The sequence below is a fragment of the Schistocerca americana genome, chromosome X, assembly GCF_021461395.2.
Source record: "Schistocerca americana isolate TAMUIC-IGC-003095 chromosome X, iqSchAmer2.1, whole genome shotgun sequence".
Classification (NCBI taxonomy): Eukaryota; Metazoa; Arthropoda; class Insecta; order Orthoptera; family Acrididae; genus Schistocerca; species Schistocerca americana.
In genome coordinates, this window is record NC_060130.1 from 750803378 (window position 1) to 750820359 (window position 16982).

Genomic DNA, 16982 nt, shown 5'->3' on the forward strand with positions numbered 1-16982 from the left:
GTTTTCAATTGGTGCATCCAGAAAGGCCCGTACAGGACCTGCAACATGCGGTCGTGCATTATCCTGCTGAAATGTAGGGTGTCGTAGGGATCGGATGAAGGGTAGAGCCACGGGTCGTAAAACATCTGAAATGTAACGTCCACTGTTCAAAGTGCCGTCAATGCGAACAAGAGGTGACCGAGACGTGTAACCAATGGCACCCCATACCATCACGCCAAATGATACGCCAGTATGGCGATGACGAATACACGCTTCCAATGTGCGTTCACCGTGATGTCGCCAAACACAGATGCGACCATCATGATACTGTAAACAGAACCTGGATTCATCCGAAAAAAATTACGTTTTGCCATTCGTGCACCCAGGTTCGTCGTTGAGTACACCATCACAGGCACTCCTGTCTGTGACGCACCGTCAAGGGTAACCGCAGCCACGGTCTCTGTGCTGCAAACGTCGTCGAACTGTTCGTGCAGATGGTTGTTGTCTTGCAAACGTCCCCATCTGTTGACTAAGGGATCGAGACGTGGCTGCACTATCCGTTACAGCCATGCGCGTAAGATGCCTGTCATCTCGACTGCTAGTGATACGAGGCCGTTGGGATCCAGCACGGCGTTCCGTATTACCCTCCTGAATCCACCGATTCCATATTCTGCTAACAGTCATTGGATCTCGACCAACGCGAGCAGCAATGTGGCGATACGATAAACCGCAATCGCGATAGGCTAGAATCCGATTTTTATCAAAGTCGGAATCGTGATGGTACGCATTTCTCCTCCTTACACGAGGCATCACAACAACGTTTCACCAGGCAACGCCGGTCAGCTGCTGTTTGTGTATGAGAAAGCGGTTGGAGACTTTCCTCGTGTCAGCACGTTGTAGGTGTCGCCACCGGCGCCAACCTTGTGTGAATACTCTGAAAAGCTAATCATTTGCATATCACAGCATCTTCTTCCTGCCGGTTAAATTTCGCGCCTGTAGCACGTCATCTTCGTGGTGTAGCAATTTTAATGGCCAGTAGTGTATGTTACTTGGCAGTGACACATCCTGGTAAAGTTATTTCCGTCCTTAAATTTGTGCACCAGTTTAGCTATAGATCCGTGGGCAAAAATAACAGAAAAGAATTAAAAATGTCAGACCAAAAAATGGAAAGCCATAATAGATTAATCAGAAAACTTATTTCTTTGTTATTTTAAGAACTCATACGTTCCGCTAAACAGAAAATAGTAGAATACTAACAAAGAAATATAGCGGGAGGAAAGAACTGGTACGTCGAAAATATGAATGTACATATGCAAATGACGTTAACGTCTTAACAATTACATCACTGGATCGAGCGAAGCAGCGGTCACTCTGTTGTTGTACAGAGCGGTTATAATTAAACTTTCGCCACTTGACCCAGTGTAGATAGAAAACTATTTAGCGTATGGGTTCCAAACTTTATAAGAATGATGTTTAGACTGCGCGCTGCAGGATTTGCGTATTTATTAGTGTTAGTGTCACGATGCATTACAGTTGCAGACAGTCAACATGGGTCTAGACAAGGTGAGCAGCGCTTTACTCGTAGAGCTGTTTTATCAAAACAACAATAATTGTTTCCAGAATTTTTAACAATAATTGTGATGCTGCTCTTAGCGAGTATCGACACATTCAACGAATATGGAAAGATCATCTTTCCGCGCCAGAGTTGAAGAACATGATTCGGCAGATCGAATTAACTGGCGATTTGGGAATTGCTCCAGGAAGAGACCGACGGAGAGTTGCGTCAAAGATTGTTGAAGATGTTACTATTGTCACGGCTAAGAATGCTGGGTGCACAAGTTGTGTCACGACAGCTTAACATTCCAAGGCCTACCGTTCGAAAACTTCTGCAAAAAGAAATGTGTAATGGTATTTCTGTTGCGGTTACAGGCTGTCGTGGATACAGGTGGTCGTTACATTGAGCAACGATTGTAGCCTGGAACGAAAACAAGATACGCATTTAACACAAACGTTATCCTCTCATGTGGAAATCAAAATGTTGTTTTTTTAAATGGTTTATTCGTTATTTCTCTCCCGCCTGTCTTTAAAAACGCTTCCTCAAAGTTTCATTTTCTACGATCCCTCGTTTCTCACGAGGGCCTTCTCAACTAGCACAAGTTTAGTTATAACCATGCTGCGCATGGCTAGACAAAACCCATCAGCGGAGGTACTGTGAAAGAGATAGCATAAGTGTGAAGTCAGCGTGTCCAAGCCTTCCGAAGAAATTCGGGTAACACACCAGGTGCATATATATATATATATATATATATATAAATTCGAGCGCTGTTCATATATATATATATATATATATATATATATATATATATATATGAACAGCGCTCGAATTTTTTGAATTGACCTTGTAGGTTTCGCAGAGGTGCCGCGGCGTTCAGCCAAGAGGAATCGCAGAAAGCACACGGCATTTCTGCTGTATATCGTCCCGTCGTCATCAGATGATCAGAAGAAAAGTTGAGGAGGTGTACGTGCGTGGGCTTGGGCACGATATGTTCAGATCCATTCCAGCGTGCAGGTCGGCCGCTGTGAAGATGAAAGGGCGCGCAGCTGGTCGCGATAACGAGACGGCCATGGCCGGGGCTAAAACCTGCATCGCTTACCGCCGCCCTTGCGCCCTGCAGAGAGCATCGTTCCGACTTGCGCGCCACGACTGGTATTAAATTGAGCTTAGCTTATCGTATTCAGGTTGAACACCGAACTCCGCTAACAACATTTCGGAGTTTGTTCAGGGGTATTTTCTGAGTATTTTGGTTGAAGGAACCCTTGGTCTCTGACAGCTCAGTATGTAACGTAGTTATGATTTATTCATTTTGTTGCACATTTACTTTCACAATAGTGAAAAAGCTTGTACTGTAAAGTCACCAAAACGTACAACACAGAAGAGAGGTTAGTGCAACAACCTTCAGATGCCAAAGTACAGTACTGTGACAGTACTTTGACATGAAGACACAAAGGAATTAAACTCATTAGCTGCCTGTGCTCATTGATTTATATTTATGGCGCAAGTTGAATATTTGTTGTGGACCGGGATTCCAACCCGTGTCTCCTGCGTACGAGGCAGATGCGCTGACAACTACGCCATCCAGACACAGTGGTCACCACAACCGCTTGGGCTACCCTAGCACGCCTCCCGTCAGACGCAAATTCTCAGCCTATACCACACACTACTGATGTAGTACCCCTGCTCATTAGTGTCGTTAGCGTATCTGCACTGAAGGGGGTCATTGGCCATCAGCGCCTTAATTATATGTGTGGTGTCTGTTCTTGCATACTTCCACATATATACTATGATATGGTTGTCACCGCTGCGAGAACAGCTCAGCTTCGTTGCACGGCTCTTCTCTCGCGTATAATGAACCCATACACGTGGCGTACATTCGCCAACTTGTTATCATTAAACTTGTCCATACAGTTGTGTGTCAACGTTAATGTTCAACTAACACTGCCGAAAAAACAAACCCGAGGCAGAACCGAGCAGTACTGAATGCAAGCTTGAGAGCGAGGAGTAAATTGTGCATTACTGTTGTCAACTGCAAGTACTGTGAGTGAACAGAACAGTTTTGTCTCCAAATAACACACACAGTATTTGCGGTTAACATTTACATTATTCTGCGAATATTTTCAATAGAATATAGATGCTATGATAAATGGGGACGAGAAATCAAATGAAATACAACTACTGTCATTTCACCACGATGCCAAGATATTATGTCGACGTATCATGGGATTTTCTATGATTTTTACTTTATGTAAAAGGACCTTATCAACCATACATCGGCTCTACGAGCCTCTTTTTGTCAGGTACACGGTTTGTCCAACTGGTGTTGATGTTCATCCTTGCTCTGCCCTCGTGGATATTATTCCCCCCCCCCCCTCCAATTCTGAGTCTTCCTCTTCCTCTCATTGCATCCATTGTTCTGCAAAATACTGTTCCAAGTAGGCTATTATCTGCTATTCTTGCTATACGGCAACCCAGTTCAAAATTCCCTTCTTTGGCACATCAACAATGTCACGGTGTTTGTACAGCTCTAACAATTCTTCATTTTTTTCATGTCCTCCACTCCACATATTATCATCTCATAAAGATCTAAAAATTTTCCTTAGTATTTTTCTTTCTTCATTTTTATTTCTAAATACTTATGCTTCACGTCCTTCTAATTACTGTGCTGGCGTAAGCTGTCGCCAGCACTCCGATCGGCAAAGAGGCAGCGAGAAGATCGGTAGTAGGCACCATAGCAAGGGAACCTATCAGGAGAGAGACCAAAGACAAACTCTCAAGAAACGCGCCGCCAACGCCCTCTCGACTACCAGTGTTTAGATAGCCGCCGCAGACCTGAGAACCCCAGTCAGTCATCCCCTGAGTCACCGAGTCGAGTCTTCAGTTGCAGACCAGTCACTTGCAGTCGCAGACAGAGTCTCAGTCCCACAGAGCGACCAGAGTAGTGTGCATAGGGGGACTTGTATTTCACCAGCAGTGAGACTAACGTGGACTTTTACGAAGAGCTTGTACCACAACACCTGGACTACCTTAAGTTAAGTACCTTCCTTTTTATGTTAATAAAGAACTCTATTAATACATGCATGCAGTTGTGTTGTAGGAAGAGGATAGCGGCCACCAAACAACATGCTTCCCATGGTACAAGCCTACAGTGACAACGAGACGACACGAAAGTTACCGGTTTAATAGTCGATTAATACAAGTGAATTCTGAAGTTATTACTAAGATATTGATATAACGAAGAAGTGTTTTTCATGCAGTTGCTAGACAGCCGTCTATTTCTATATCCGTTCTGTTGTTGATACTAAAGTCACTCCCTAAGTACTTAAAGCTGTCAACTGTCTGGAAAGCGAATCCAGCTGCAAAAAAAAAGGTGCACCACTCCCGATTTTCTTGCTTATGACCGGACATTCTGTTTTTTCTTCATTAATACGTAGTCCTGTGGTCTCGTCGGTTTTCTAATAAATTTGCATAATTCTAGTTAATTCTGTTTTGGAATTACTCACCTTATACAACACAGTTTCGTCTATACACACTTTAATCCGATTAACTATGAGAGTATTTCAAATTCCCTCATTACATTTAGGAGTGTCGGTCGGCGTATGCTATCATAGGCCTTTCCGAAGTATACAAATAATATGTGGACATCATTATGAGGACATGTATATCTGCAAATAGTTCTATGACACCTGTAAGCAGTCTTAGCGACCTCTTCGTTGTTTGTACGTCAGTGGTCGTAATTACTATTTTTATTGTTTTATATATTTTTTACTTTCTCGCCGTTAACGCAATCGCCGGAAAGAGATGAAGCTTCTGCAATACAAGTATTGTTGCATCTCTGAGTTTTTATTGGTGAGGAGCTACCGTGGCGATAAGGAGTTTTGCATTCACACTTTTGTGCCATGGTTTCACATCGAGTGTACTGACAGTTTCGATAAAGTTTTTTCCCTAGTTTCACATAAGTGATGGACTGCTTTCTTCATCTTCAAATGCATCAAATATGATTGGGATACCTTTCGATCCAGTGAATGTATCAGTCTACTGTTTCACCTACATTTAAAGAAACGCGATGGTAACTGAATTACATGTCGTTTGTCATCGTCCTATTATAGATGTCTACGACTGAGCAGCGCGTGATTACAGCAGTGGAGTCTTATTTAGCTGTTTTGGGAGTACGTGGCTAGGTTGGTTCGGATTTCACTTGATATTCTTAAACCAACAGAATCTTATAACGGAACTGGTCTTTCGAGAAAACCACAGTCGACTCTTTCAGTCACAGCTGTTCAAATAGACACTGCCGCTAAATTTCTAGTATTCTTAATGCTTATAGATGAAAAACTCTGAAATAGTGCTTCCTTCCAAACGATTTCCGGACACAATTCCACTCGTCCCGTTCAGTGCTGCTACTCCAACGATTAAAGAAATGGTTCAAATGGCTCTGCGCTCTATGGGACTTAACTTCTGAGGTCATCAGTCCCCTAGAACTTAGAACTACTTAAATCTAACTAACCTAAAGGCATCACACGCATCCATGCCCGAGGCAGGATTCGAACCTGCAACCGTTGTGGTCTCGCGGTTCCAGACTGTAGCGCCTAGAACCGCACGGCCACTCCGGCCGGCCAACGGTTAAAATCGTTATATTTTGTCTTTGAGATACTATCATTAATATTGACGTGAATGTGATATTTTTCATTTAGGCTGTATTTATTTAAATTATTTGTTCGTTCCAAAACCAGCATGCTACGGTTTATAGCTAAACACTGTATAATGGCTTAAAAATCTAAAAACAGATTTGGAACGAGGAAGAAGTTTGAATAAATACAGCGTAAATTCATTTAATACATTTATGGCTTCTGTATCCACAACGAAGATCTGTGATGATAGTTCAACAACATCTTCGGGGTCTGAGAAGGCGTTCGGGTGAACAGATTAGGTGATTCAGTCCGTAGTCCGACAATGTCACCGTTTTCGATTTCGTGAAAATAAAAAATGTACTTTTTGCAGCACATGTACCAACAAAAACTTGGCGAGCAATTTAAGTTATATAAACAACATCAGTTCCATTCCCTTCGCAATTTAGCTTACACACCAGAGTACCAAAGTTGTGAGAAGTTTACAGCTGGTGTCAGAGTTCGAGACGGAATAAACTAACTCAAATTCTACAACTGATGTCGCAGTGTACATCAATAACTACAAAACTGCATCTATAAAGGTCTGGTTTACCATCAACAGGGTGACAATGAGGTCGAAATTGCTTTGGTTTTTGTTTTTCAAGATGTGTGTTCTTTTTTTTTCTTACCACTGGAATTACTGAAAATTTTCACTTATCGTCCATCGATGACAGAATAGTAGCTCGACGTAGAGTAGTGTGGATCCGAAACATTTTCCAGGTAGTTCCACATCCTTGACTTTCTAGTGTTCGTGCGATGTCTTCCGTCGGACTTCGACAGTCTGGCACTCAGTATACCCCATGCCTCTGGTCCGCCTTACGTAATGTAGACCTTATGACTCGGATGAACGTCTCGCGCGCTATGCCTTATCAGCGGATATGAGAGTGCAGCTGGTTCCAGTTTAATGTCACTCACTTCTCATACAGACAGTTTTAAGACAAGAAGTAGTGGCTTTAATTTACTTTTTTTAATATGGCACCATACGTTTACTTTTTACTGAGAATTCTGCGGCGCAAAACGTAGGCATTTCTTTCCAGTCATTTGAAGCGGTAGCTGGATTTCCAAAAGTCGCTGCGCACTGCAGACGGGCTTTTAATGCAGCGACTGGCGCTCGCTGTGAACAAGTATTCATCGGTGTAACGGGTTTCTGCCAGTTTAAGTACATTCTGTGCCGGGCTGCGTGCCGTCTGGCGCGGACCACCCACGGCGTCCCCTCAATTTGCCCAAAGGCGGCTGCAATCTCTGCCAATTACATGCCGCGCAGTGTTTACAAGCGCATGAAAGACTAACGTCGGCCTCCGAGCCCACACTAAAAGCTAATTATCTGCAAAATCCGCGACTACGCCAAACCACTGTGCATTACAAGAAAACAAAAGGAGCGCTGTCAAATTGTATACTACGGGGCTCACGATCTACAGCACACCCCTCGATCTCTTTAGCCCTGCAAAGACGTTCACATAACCACTAAACGCCCACGATACGTTAAACGAACTTATTTTCGTAATCTTTCTGTCGCACTGGATTTATTTACTTTCTTATCAACAATGTGACCACATTTACTGCGTTAATCTACAGTTTCATCTTGACATTTGGCCGTGCGGTTAAAGGCGCTGCAGTCTGGAACTGCAAGACCGCTACGGCCGCAGGTTCGAATCCTGCCTCGGGCATGGATGTTTGTGATGTCCTTAGGTTAGTTAGGTTTAACTAGTTCTAAGTTCTAGGGGACTAATGACCTCAGCAGTTGAGTCCCACAGTGCTCAGAGCCATTTGAACCAAAGGTGCCTCATCTTTTACCCAGGATTTATTTGGCTTTGCTTTCCTAGAAAACCACAGCACTTAGATGTGCAGCCATAACAGATCCATTGATTTTACACATTTAAGCTCTGTTATTCGTATATCATTTTATACTACCGTTTCTTTTTGTTAGTGCTCTTAGTTGGTTTGTGATGCTTCTGCATCGAACAGGCACACATCATGAAAAAAGAAGAAATTAATTCTTAGTTCACATTCACAATAGCATTGTGGGTCAACCTTAAGCAAAACAAATTTTTCATAGCAAACAGGTTTTTTACTATTTTTCTTTTATAATATAGAACCTCTTGATAAAAGGTGATAGGTGAGAGAAGCAAAGGTATTACAACCCTCTGACAATGCAAAACGTTTCCGGAAAACGTTTCGTTAAGACGGCTATTTTTCTTTATCAAACCGTAACGAAAAATCTTCAATACGCTCTGCACACATGAAGCAATTACGCCAAGAACGAAGTCTCTTCTATGCTTCACATTTTCTAAGTCCGTTTTTGGTACAGAAACATAATTCTCAATACGCTTCACATAAACATCAAACTGTGGATCACTTATTTCATAAGTGTGTGGTTTCTAAAGCAGTTACCAAATGCTGTAGGTACAGTACTTATGCATCGAAGACAAGAGGACTGTACTAGAAACAGGATTTCGAGTTGTTTTTAATTTAAAGAGTATATTTTCACATCAGAGCATTTAATAGAAGACAGAGAATGTGTCGTCTCAATAATCACAAGCCACAATGGGTTGCATGTTAATCCTACTTAGTTATCCATGGTAAAGTAAATGTCGTATCAGGAAATTTAAAAGTCACTTAGAGAATCTAATGAGTCACATTCTCTTCATCGTATCTGAAAAGATCTCCTGCATGAGCCGGCCTCTACGGATTGTATTTCACCTTCAGTGTCATTAACCTAAGTGCTGTCAAGTTAAAATGGAGAAAAATAAAAAAAAGAATGCGATGCTAAAGCCAATATCACACAACAAAAAAGACAAGTGCATTATCTAAAAATTGTGCCAGCTAGCCTGAAATCTGTGTTAGCTTGAATGAAAGATATGTAATAAATGAAAGAAACGTTTACCATTGACAGATAATTTCAACATTATTCAATATTAATACAATTCAGTATCAATCACAGTGGGTAACACGTCACAATTAATAAAATATTCCGGACTATTATGCCATAGTCGGACGGATTTAACATTAAAACCCAACATTTCGTCCCCATCTGCGGAAAACATTGAGCGTCCGATCCACATCCTGACTTGCTAATGACTGCGGCAAAATTCCGCTCACTGGCGTGACGTCCCACGCTTTGAATACTTGGGTGTAATTGGCCATTGTCGGTTGCCGTCGTCCGCAGTTGTTATCACCTCTTGGTGGAAGACCCGTACATACCATCTTCAGCACCGGGATCCAGATTTCATTCAGTTTCACGCCCTCCTCCTTCTTATTGAAATTCCCGGTGTGTTTAACAGTCTCTATGGAGCCCCTGTATATTCTTTCACGGGTATCCGCTTGTGGCTGCCAGTACTTGAGTCTTATCAAAATGAACGTGGTGGTCTCCTTGCTGCAAAATCATGTTCCGAATCAGCCGATGTGTCACTCTCTCCCCTTCTACAGTTGCCTTTGCGCTCTTCTAGTCCTTTCTTGGCCGTTCTTTTTATAGTGCCCACGTACACCTCCCCACAACTGCACGGAATCCTACAAATTCCCGGCTTTTCGAGTGGTTTGCGAGCATAATGTATAAGTGGAGAGACTGACACATCAGCTATTTCGGAACTTGTTTTGCAGCCAGAGAGCACCACATTCATTTTGGTAGGACTCAAGTACTGCCAGCTACAAGCGGATACTATGAAAGGCTATACAGAGAGGGCATGGAAAATGCTGAATACCACACTAATTTCAGTAGGAGGGAGGAGGGCGGAAAGTGAATGAAATCTGGATCCCGGTGCTGAAGAATGTGTGTACGAGTCTCCCACCATGGAGTAACAGCAACAGCAAACGACGGCAACTGCGCTCTAGCTAGCCAGGATGTGAATAGGACACTGAAAGCAGCTACGATCCATCTTCCGCAGATGAGGACGAAACGTTCGGTTTCAATGTGAAATCCATCCGACCATGGCACAATAGGCCGGAATATTTTATTAACTGTCACATTTCTGGTTGTGAAAGTTTACGTTTCACAGTGTTTATCATGGTTACAATACTTACGTATGTATGTAATTTGAAGTAGTCCTTGCCGGCCGGGGTGGCCTAGCGGTTCTAGGCACTACAGTCTGGAACCGCACGACCGCTACGGTCGCAGGTTCGAATCCTGCCTCGGGCATGGATGTGTGTGATGTCCTTAGGTTAGTTAGGTTTGAGTAGTTCTAAGTTCTAGGGGACCGATGACCTCAGATGTTAAGTCCCATAGCGCTCAGAGCCATTTGAAGTAGCCCTTCTTGAAATTACGTCAATTCAGAACTACACAACTAACCAGCAGTCTCTTGCGATATGGAGGGTATTACGTGAATGACTTTTTTCTGTTTCTGGCAGAAAAGCGAGTGATACGTGGAAAAGGATTACACCAAAAGCTGCTAAGGGGACTTCGATATTTATGTTGCTGTTATTTCACTTAGGTTGACGTCTCTCACGTTTCCCCCCATATCTTGTGGTGACTTCAACTGCTTTATTTCGAAAATTACGTCTTCTTGCCAATCAATAAATCTTATATCGTTACAGATGCTAAGAAAATGCACTTAGGCGATTTTCCCTGATCCTCTAAGGATGTACAGGATTAGCACAAAAAGTAACTATAACTGCTATATTCACAAAGCTACATATCACGGTTTATGCTACAGTAGGCTTATTGATCCTCTGAAGAAGTACCGGATTAGACAAAGAATAACTTTAACTGCTATATTCACAAATCTACAAATCATGGTTTGTGTTTCGGTCGGCTTATACTTTCCAGTAACTAACTGAAGTCAACGTCGATAATCACCTCTTATTGGAGTTAATTTCTTCGAAGCGAGAGAGAGGGGATCTTTTCCTTTGTGGAGGGCCTCCTTGTAACCCGAGACGCGCAGTTGTAAGGGGTGCGCGCTTCCGCACCGGCTGTGCTTTTAGGACGAGGAATGCGTTCATCGGGACCACGAACACTCCCCTCTCCCTCACCATCTTCGAAGATGGTATCACTACACTGCTTCCACCGAAAGTTCTGCCAGGGATGAAAGGACAATTACCGTTCATCTTCGTAACAGAGTGTAACATTTTTCTCCTGGAGACGCTGTTCTGTTCGTCACAGGAAAGTATAGACGATTACTTTCTAGAGAACTTTTCTTCCCAGTGCCTAGGATGTTAAACCCACTGCTGCATGCAGTTTCCCGAGTGTAAAGTCAGAGAAACCTCAGGACCCTGAGTAATATGTCAAGTAAGAAGGACTCTTTATTCTTTCTTTCCTTCACACATTAGATAGGACAGCGTTCAAAAATATTAGAAAGATAAATTAAGGGGCATATTTGTCAGACGCCTTTTCCCTATATGTAACTTGAGATGTTCTATTTCTGATGGTCGTTGTTTTGCACTTTGCTGAAGACATTTGAACGATTTACGAACTTCATTGGCATATGAGGAATACTGTAGTTTATTATTAATTCATTTCTGCATTTTTGATCCGCAGGAGATAGAAATCAGTTACATTTAGAGCTAAATGGAAAATATAGCGTCATCAGAAATTATTTCAGTGGCTCAATTTTTTCCATACAAAACCACTTTAAAAAAAGTATAACATATATACCATACACTTCATGTTAGTTGTTGCTTTGATCTTCAGCCCAGAGAGTAGTTTCACGTAGTTCTCCACCCAAGTCTACTCTCTACATAGCTGCTACAACCTACACCATTTTTAACCTGCTTGCTGTAGTCAGAACTCGCTGTTCATCTAAAATTTTTGCTCCTCACACTTCTCTCTGTTACCAATCTGACAATTCCGTTATGCATCAGACGGTGTCTTATCAACAGATTCCTTTTTGAGCTAATGGAATTACATTTTCCTCAGGACACATGAGTCACCTTTCCTGCGTTTTTGATCTTCAGTAGACAGTAACCGGTTAACTTTAGAGCTAAATGGGAAATGTGAGGTACAGGCAGGATTTCCCCATTACGTGCAAAGCTGGGTAGCTATTCCAAAATCGAAGATCCTCGACAATAATGACGATTTAAGAAGGGGAAAAAATGGACTGATGGAGTGAATTGAAGTTTGTGTTAGAGAGGGAATTGGAATAGAGTAGTCGGAGCAGCGGTGGTAGACACAACACTGGTGGTGCAGTGGTTAGCACATCTGTCTGTACAGCAGAGGGCGCAGCTTCAGGTGCCGGCCATGGCAAAAATTTTAATTAATTACTTTAGATTCTGTCCTTATCGAAGATTACTTTTTATAGATAAGTTGTGTAAAATTTATTTTGCCTCCAATTCTACCTATCCAGGTAATCTTCAGCATTATCCTGTAGTGCCACATTTCAAAAGAATATATTGTTTTCTTTTCTGAACTACTTATCGTCTACCTACACTATGTGTTAGAAAAGTTCTCTTTTTCATGAATGATGTTTTAAGTATTGCCAGTCTGAATTCTACATTATCTCTACTTCGGCCATCTTCAGTCATTCTACTATTGTAATAGCAAAAATCATCTGCTATTTTTATGGTACGATTTCCTAAACTAATTCCCTCAGCATCACCTGAATTAACTCGATTGCATTCCATTACTCTTGTTTATTTTTGCTGAAAAAAAAATGGTTCAAATGCCTCTAAGCACATCTGAGGTTATTAGTCCCCTAGACTTAGAACTACTTAAACCTAACTAACCTAAGGACGTCACACACATCCATGCCCGAGGCAGGATTCGAACCTGCGACTGTAGCAACAGCGCGGTTCCGGACTGAAGTGCCTAGAATCTCTCGCCCACAGCTGCCGGCTTTATTTTTGCTGACATTCATTTCATAACCACGTTATTTACACCATGCAATACATTTTTATGACTTTTTAAGCTTTCCCGGCGGATGTGTTGTAAATTGTAATTTGAGAATTGCTTGTAGTTCTTCTAAACTTTGGAGACGTGCGCCTGGTACATGTCGTTCCTGACTTATGACGTGTTGAATGCGGGTTAAATGTATGCGTCACGCTGGAAATTGAACACCAATGCCTGCTTCGTTTGCCAGCCGGTGAAGCCGTGTGGTTCTAGGCGCTTCAGTCAGGAACCGCGTGGCCGCTACGGTCGCAGGTTCGAATTCTGCCTCGGGCATGGATGTGTGTGATGTCCTTAGGTTTGTTAGGTTTAAGTAGTTCTAAGTTCTAGGGGACTGATGACCACAGATGTTAAGTCCCATAGTGCTCAGAGCCATTTGAACCATTTTTGAACCTGCTTCGTTTAGCTGCCTCATACACGGTTTTAACGCGTCATTAAAACTGAGGAGAGGTTCATGACGCCTGTTCAGTGTAATGTCTCCTGGATTACCAGGACCTCTGGGAACGACGAAAGGAATTTATGCGTCGGCTTAAAAGAGGAACTGTGCCATGGAACACCTAAATCAGGATGGTCCGCCGAATTTTGTAAACCACGTCTCCGGGATGGCTTAACCACTGTGCCACACTAACAAAAACTCAAAACTGATACGTACTGGTAGAGATAGGGGATTTCGTGTGGGCGAAGACTCTTTGGATTCGTGCACTGCAAATATCATTTTCAGTAGATCCTGTTTCCACTGTATATGGTGACAGGAGAGATTGTGCCTGTCGCTAGGACACTTTTGAAGATCACCACCATACTGAGAAGCTACCAGCCTGAAAGCTTTCTGTGCGCCAAACATAAACTTTTTGTCATGATCGCGACACTGTTCTTCCTATAGGTGTACACCCAGCTTGCAAATGAAAAACGTAAGTTACGTATCACCACAGCGCAATTACATTTGTAAACAAACCGGATGAATGAAAATCTCACGCTCTGGGAAATATCAAAGCTTAATGCAGTATCTTCGTGTTACGGAATTTTAGTACTCTTTTTGGAGTGGAGAACCGCCAAAGGCTACTCGTCCCCCCCCCCCCCCAACCCACCCCTCCGTGAAATGGTGAACGGTCTTTATCCCAAGGGGGACATTCGATTAAGAATATATATTACAACGATAATTAAAATTATATCACGGGAGAGTGATGTTTTGGTAGTTATATCTAGCTCTTCAACGAATAAATTTGAAAAACAATTTTTCTACTCTTAATTAACCCCGAACTGCATCAGTTCTCATTATTTAAATCGTGAATGACACAGTTGCAGGTTTTCCTGAAACATCGAATATGATGAAAGAAATTAAGTTTCTTTAAAAAAAAACATACTTGTTTCAATATCACGGTTGATACCACAGTTGAGAATATTATTCATAAAAAAAATTACGTGACTCTCAGCATATTATCAACTGCAGGAAACCTCTTTTCATTATCTGGAACCGTTCAGGAAATAAAAGGGGTATTGTGTCTTACGTGAATCACCATGTATATTTTGCCGTGGTTTAACATCATCATGTGCGAAGTGATCAAGAACTGACAATACGGGAATATCCATCCCAGTAGATAGGGGAGAAAAATCTTAATCATTGTGGCTTTCACAGGATGCGGATTGTAAAACTGCACGAAACTCAAATTTTTCCCTCGACTAAATATGAGAAAAGTTTGTAATTTAAACGTCTGCAAGCAGTTTGTCTAGTACTATTGAGACCTATAGCTATGACATATGAAATGCTGCGCCTGTTAGAAATTTTGTGTCTAATATTTCCGATTCGGTTAGAGAGATACGTAAATTTCGTTATGTCTAATTCCCTACAGGATGTTTCACAGGCACGCCTTTGTCGAACTGAATTTCCAGCCATTACTTTCTCTTGATCTGGTTAAAAGCACTCACGGAAAATTTCCAGTGCCCCCGCTATCTTTTTTCGTGCTGGTGGCCACGAGAAAAAAGTGCGTGTCACGCAGTAGCTCGCGTAATGCAGGATTCCGCCTTTGATCTGCTGCCACCAACTCAGTCGATAATTGCAACGGTGCTATGGGGAATAGTACGTTCCCTCCACGTAAAACGAATCCCTGGCTATCAGATTCGTTTGTGCGGTTAATGCGACCCGAGTTACATGTAGAGAGTTAGAGGAGTGTGGGTGGATGGAGTGTGTCCGCAGCAAGGGCATTACGCGACGGCCAGACACGTTCACAGGACGCAGACACGGCTCTAGAGGACGCCAGAGAATGAGGGCCATCACGTGCTGATACTCGCATCTGCTCCCTACTCCACCCATGAACGCATCGAAAAAGGAATAACAGCGGTGTGTCGTAATTTCTTTCATAGTGCCTTCCCAATAGTAAACAGTTGCCCAAGACTCCATCAGAGCACCGGAAGTAAGAGACAATTATGAGGACTGATTTGAAAAAGGGGTCTATCGGAGGTTTCTCTACGTTGCTTTTGTTCGTCTTTCCAATCTGATGTCAAGTGACAAATTAATACTGAAGTTACTTTAATTCGTTCATTGCATGTGTAGTATAATGTTGGTAATATTATTATCAACGATGGTGGACGTGAAAAAAAAGCGAAATTCTTATATAGAAGCACAGAGTCTACCACAGATATTATTGTTCCCATCTTATAGACAAATATTCATTGACAATCTACATCCTCTCATTAAGTAGTGCATGGTAAATACGTTTGTAATTTGTAAACGACAATGACGCAGTACTTTGTGATAAAAAAAAAAACGTGAGGAATATTGTCTTGTGATTTGCTGGTAAGTTATCAATGAAAAATTTGTTTCTGCTACTGAAATCAGTTTGACGAGTCTGCTGTTGCGCTCTACTGAAACTACAGACTGGTAATTTTGGTACTGTACGTAAATGAGTTAGTAAATGGTAGGGTTACTGGTAGTATTGGTAGCATTGGTCAGAAACGAAACATAAATGAATGTGTGAGAGAGAAACTGGGAATCGGTGACTTCTCTTTGTTTTTTGTTTTTTTGTTTTGCATATAATTTGAAGCTTGCGTCATTCAACGTTAGCCCATTGTGTATTTTATGTATATCTTTACAAAATATACGTTGCATTTTAAATAAGTAATAGAAAGTAGTTGATCGCGTTAATTCTGCACTTTTATGCAAACAAAGCAACTGTTTTGATGTAAGTACAAACACAAAAAATGTGTAATTATTGTTGTTAGTTTTTACTCAATAGAACGTTCTTCATTACGACCGCAGGCAAGAGTTTCCTGTTATTGATACGTGCGAAAGTTGTTTATGAGTAACAGAAATACGTTTTATATAAGCTGGACGAACTACTAAAGCGATGTCTGATATGTTTGAGTTTTTAATTTTACCTTTTTTTGAGGAAATTTCGTTTTATAGCGCTATATGGTAAATCTGTGTTTTTTTTATTTTTACTGCAATATTCCTCGGTTTTACGGAACAAATCAACAATTTCCGAATAAAACTTGAATTAAACACTGTTAGTTTCAATTTTCTATAAATACTGTTTATTTGTAATTAACACACACGAGGATAACTACATAGAACAAAAACGTTACGTATGTTACGCAGCTCTTTATACATCCTCACTCAGTTTCTAGTCCCTTCGCCGCTTCCAGTTTCTTAGAGGAATCTAGTACGATACTGATCGCATTTGCAAACAAAGCGATCGAAACGACGTAACGCCCGATAGTAAAGCCATACACCTAATGCACAGATAACGTGGTTACTATCTAAACTGACCAAAGCTACCACGAAAACTACCGTAGTCAACGTTTACTTACGATACCCTACGGTAGTTACACAACTGTTGTCTTATCTGTGGTCATCAGCGCACAAATCGTTGTGAATCGGAAATTGCTTTAAACTCAGTTAAAAAGAGGACAGGCCGAGTTTGCAAATGGACAAATGAATTTCGACAGGTGTCTATTCATGGATGTAATAACATCA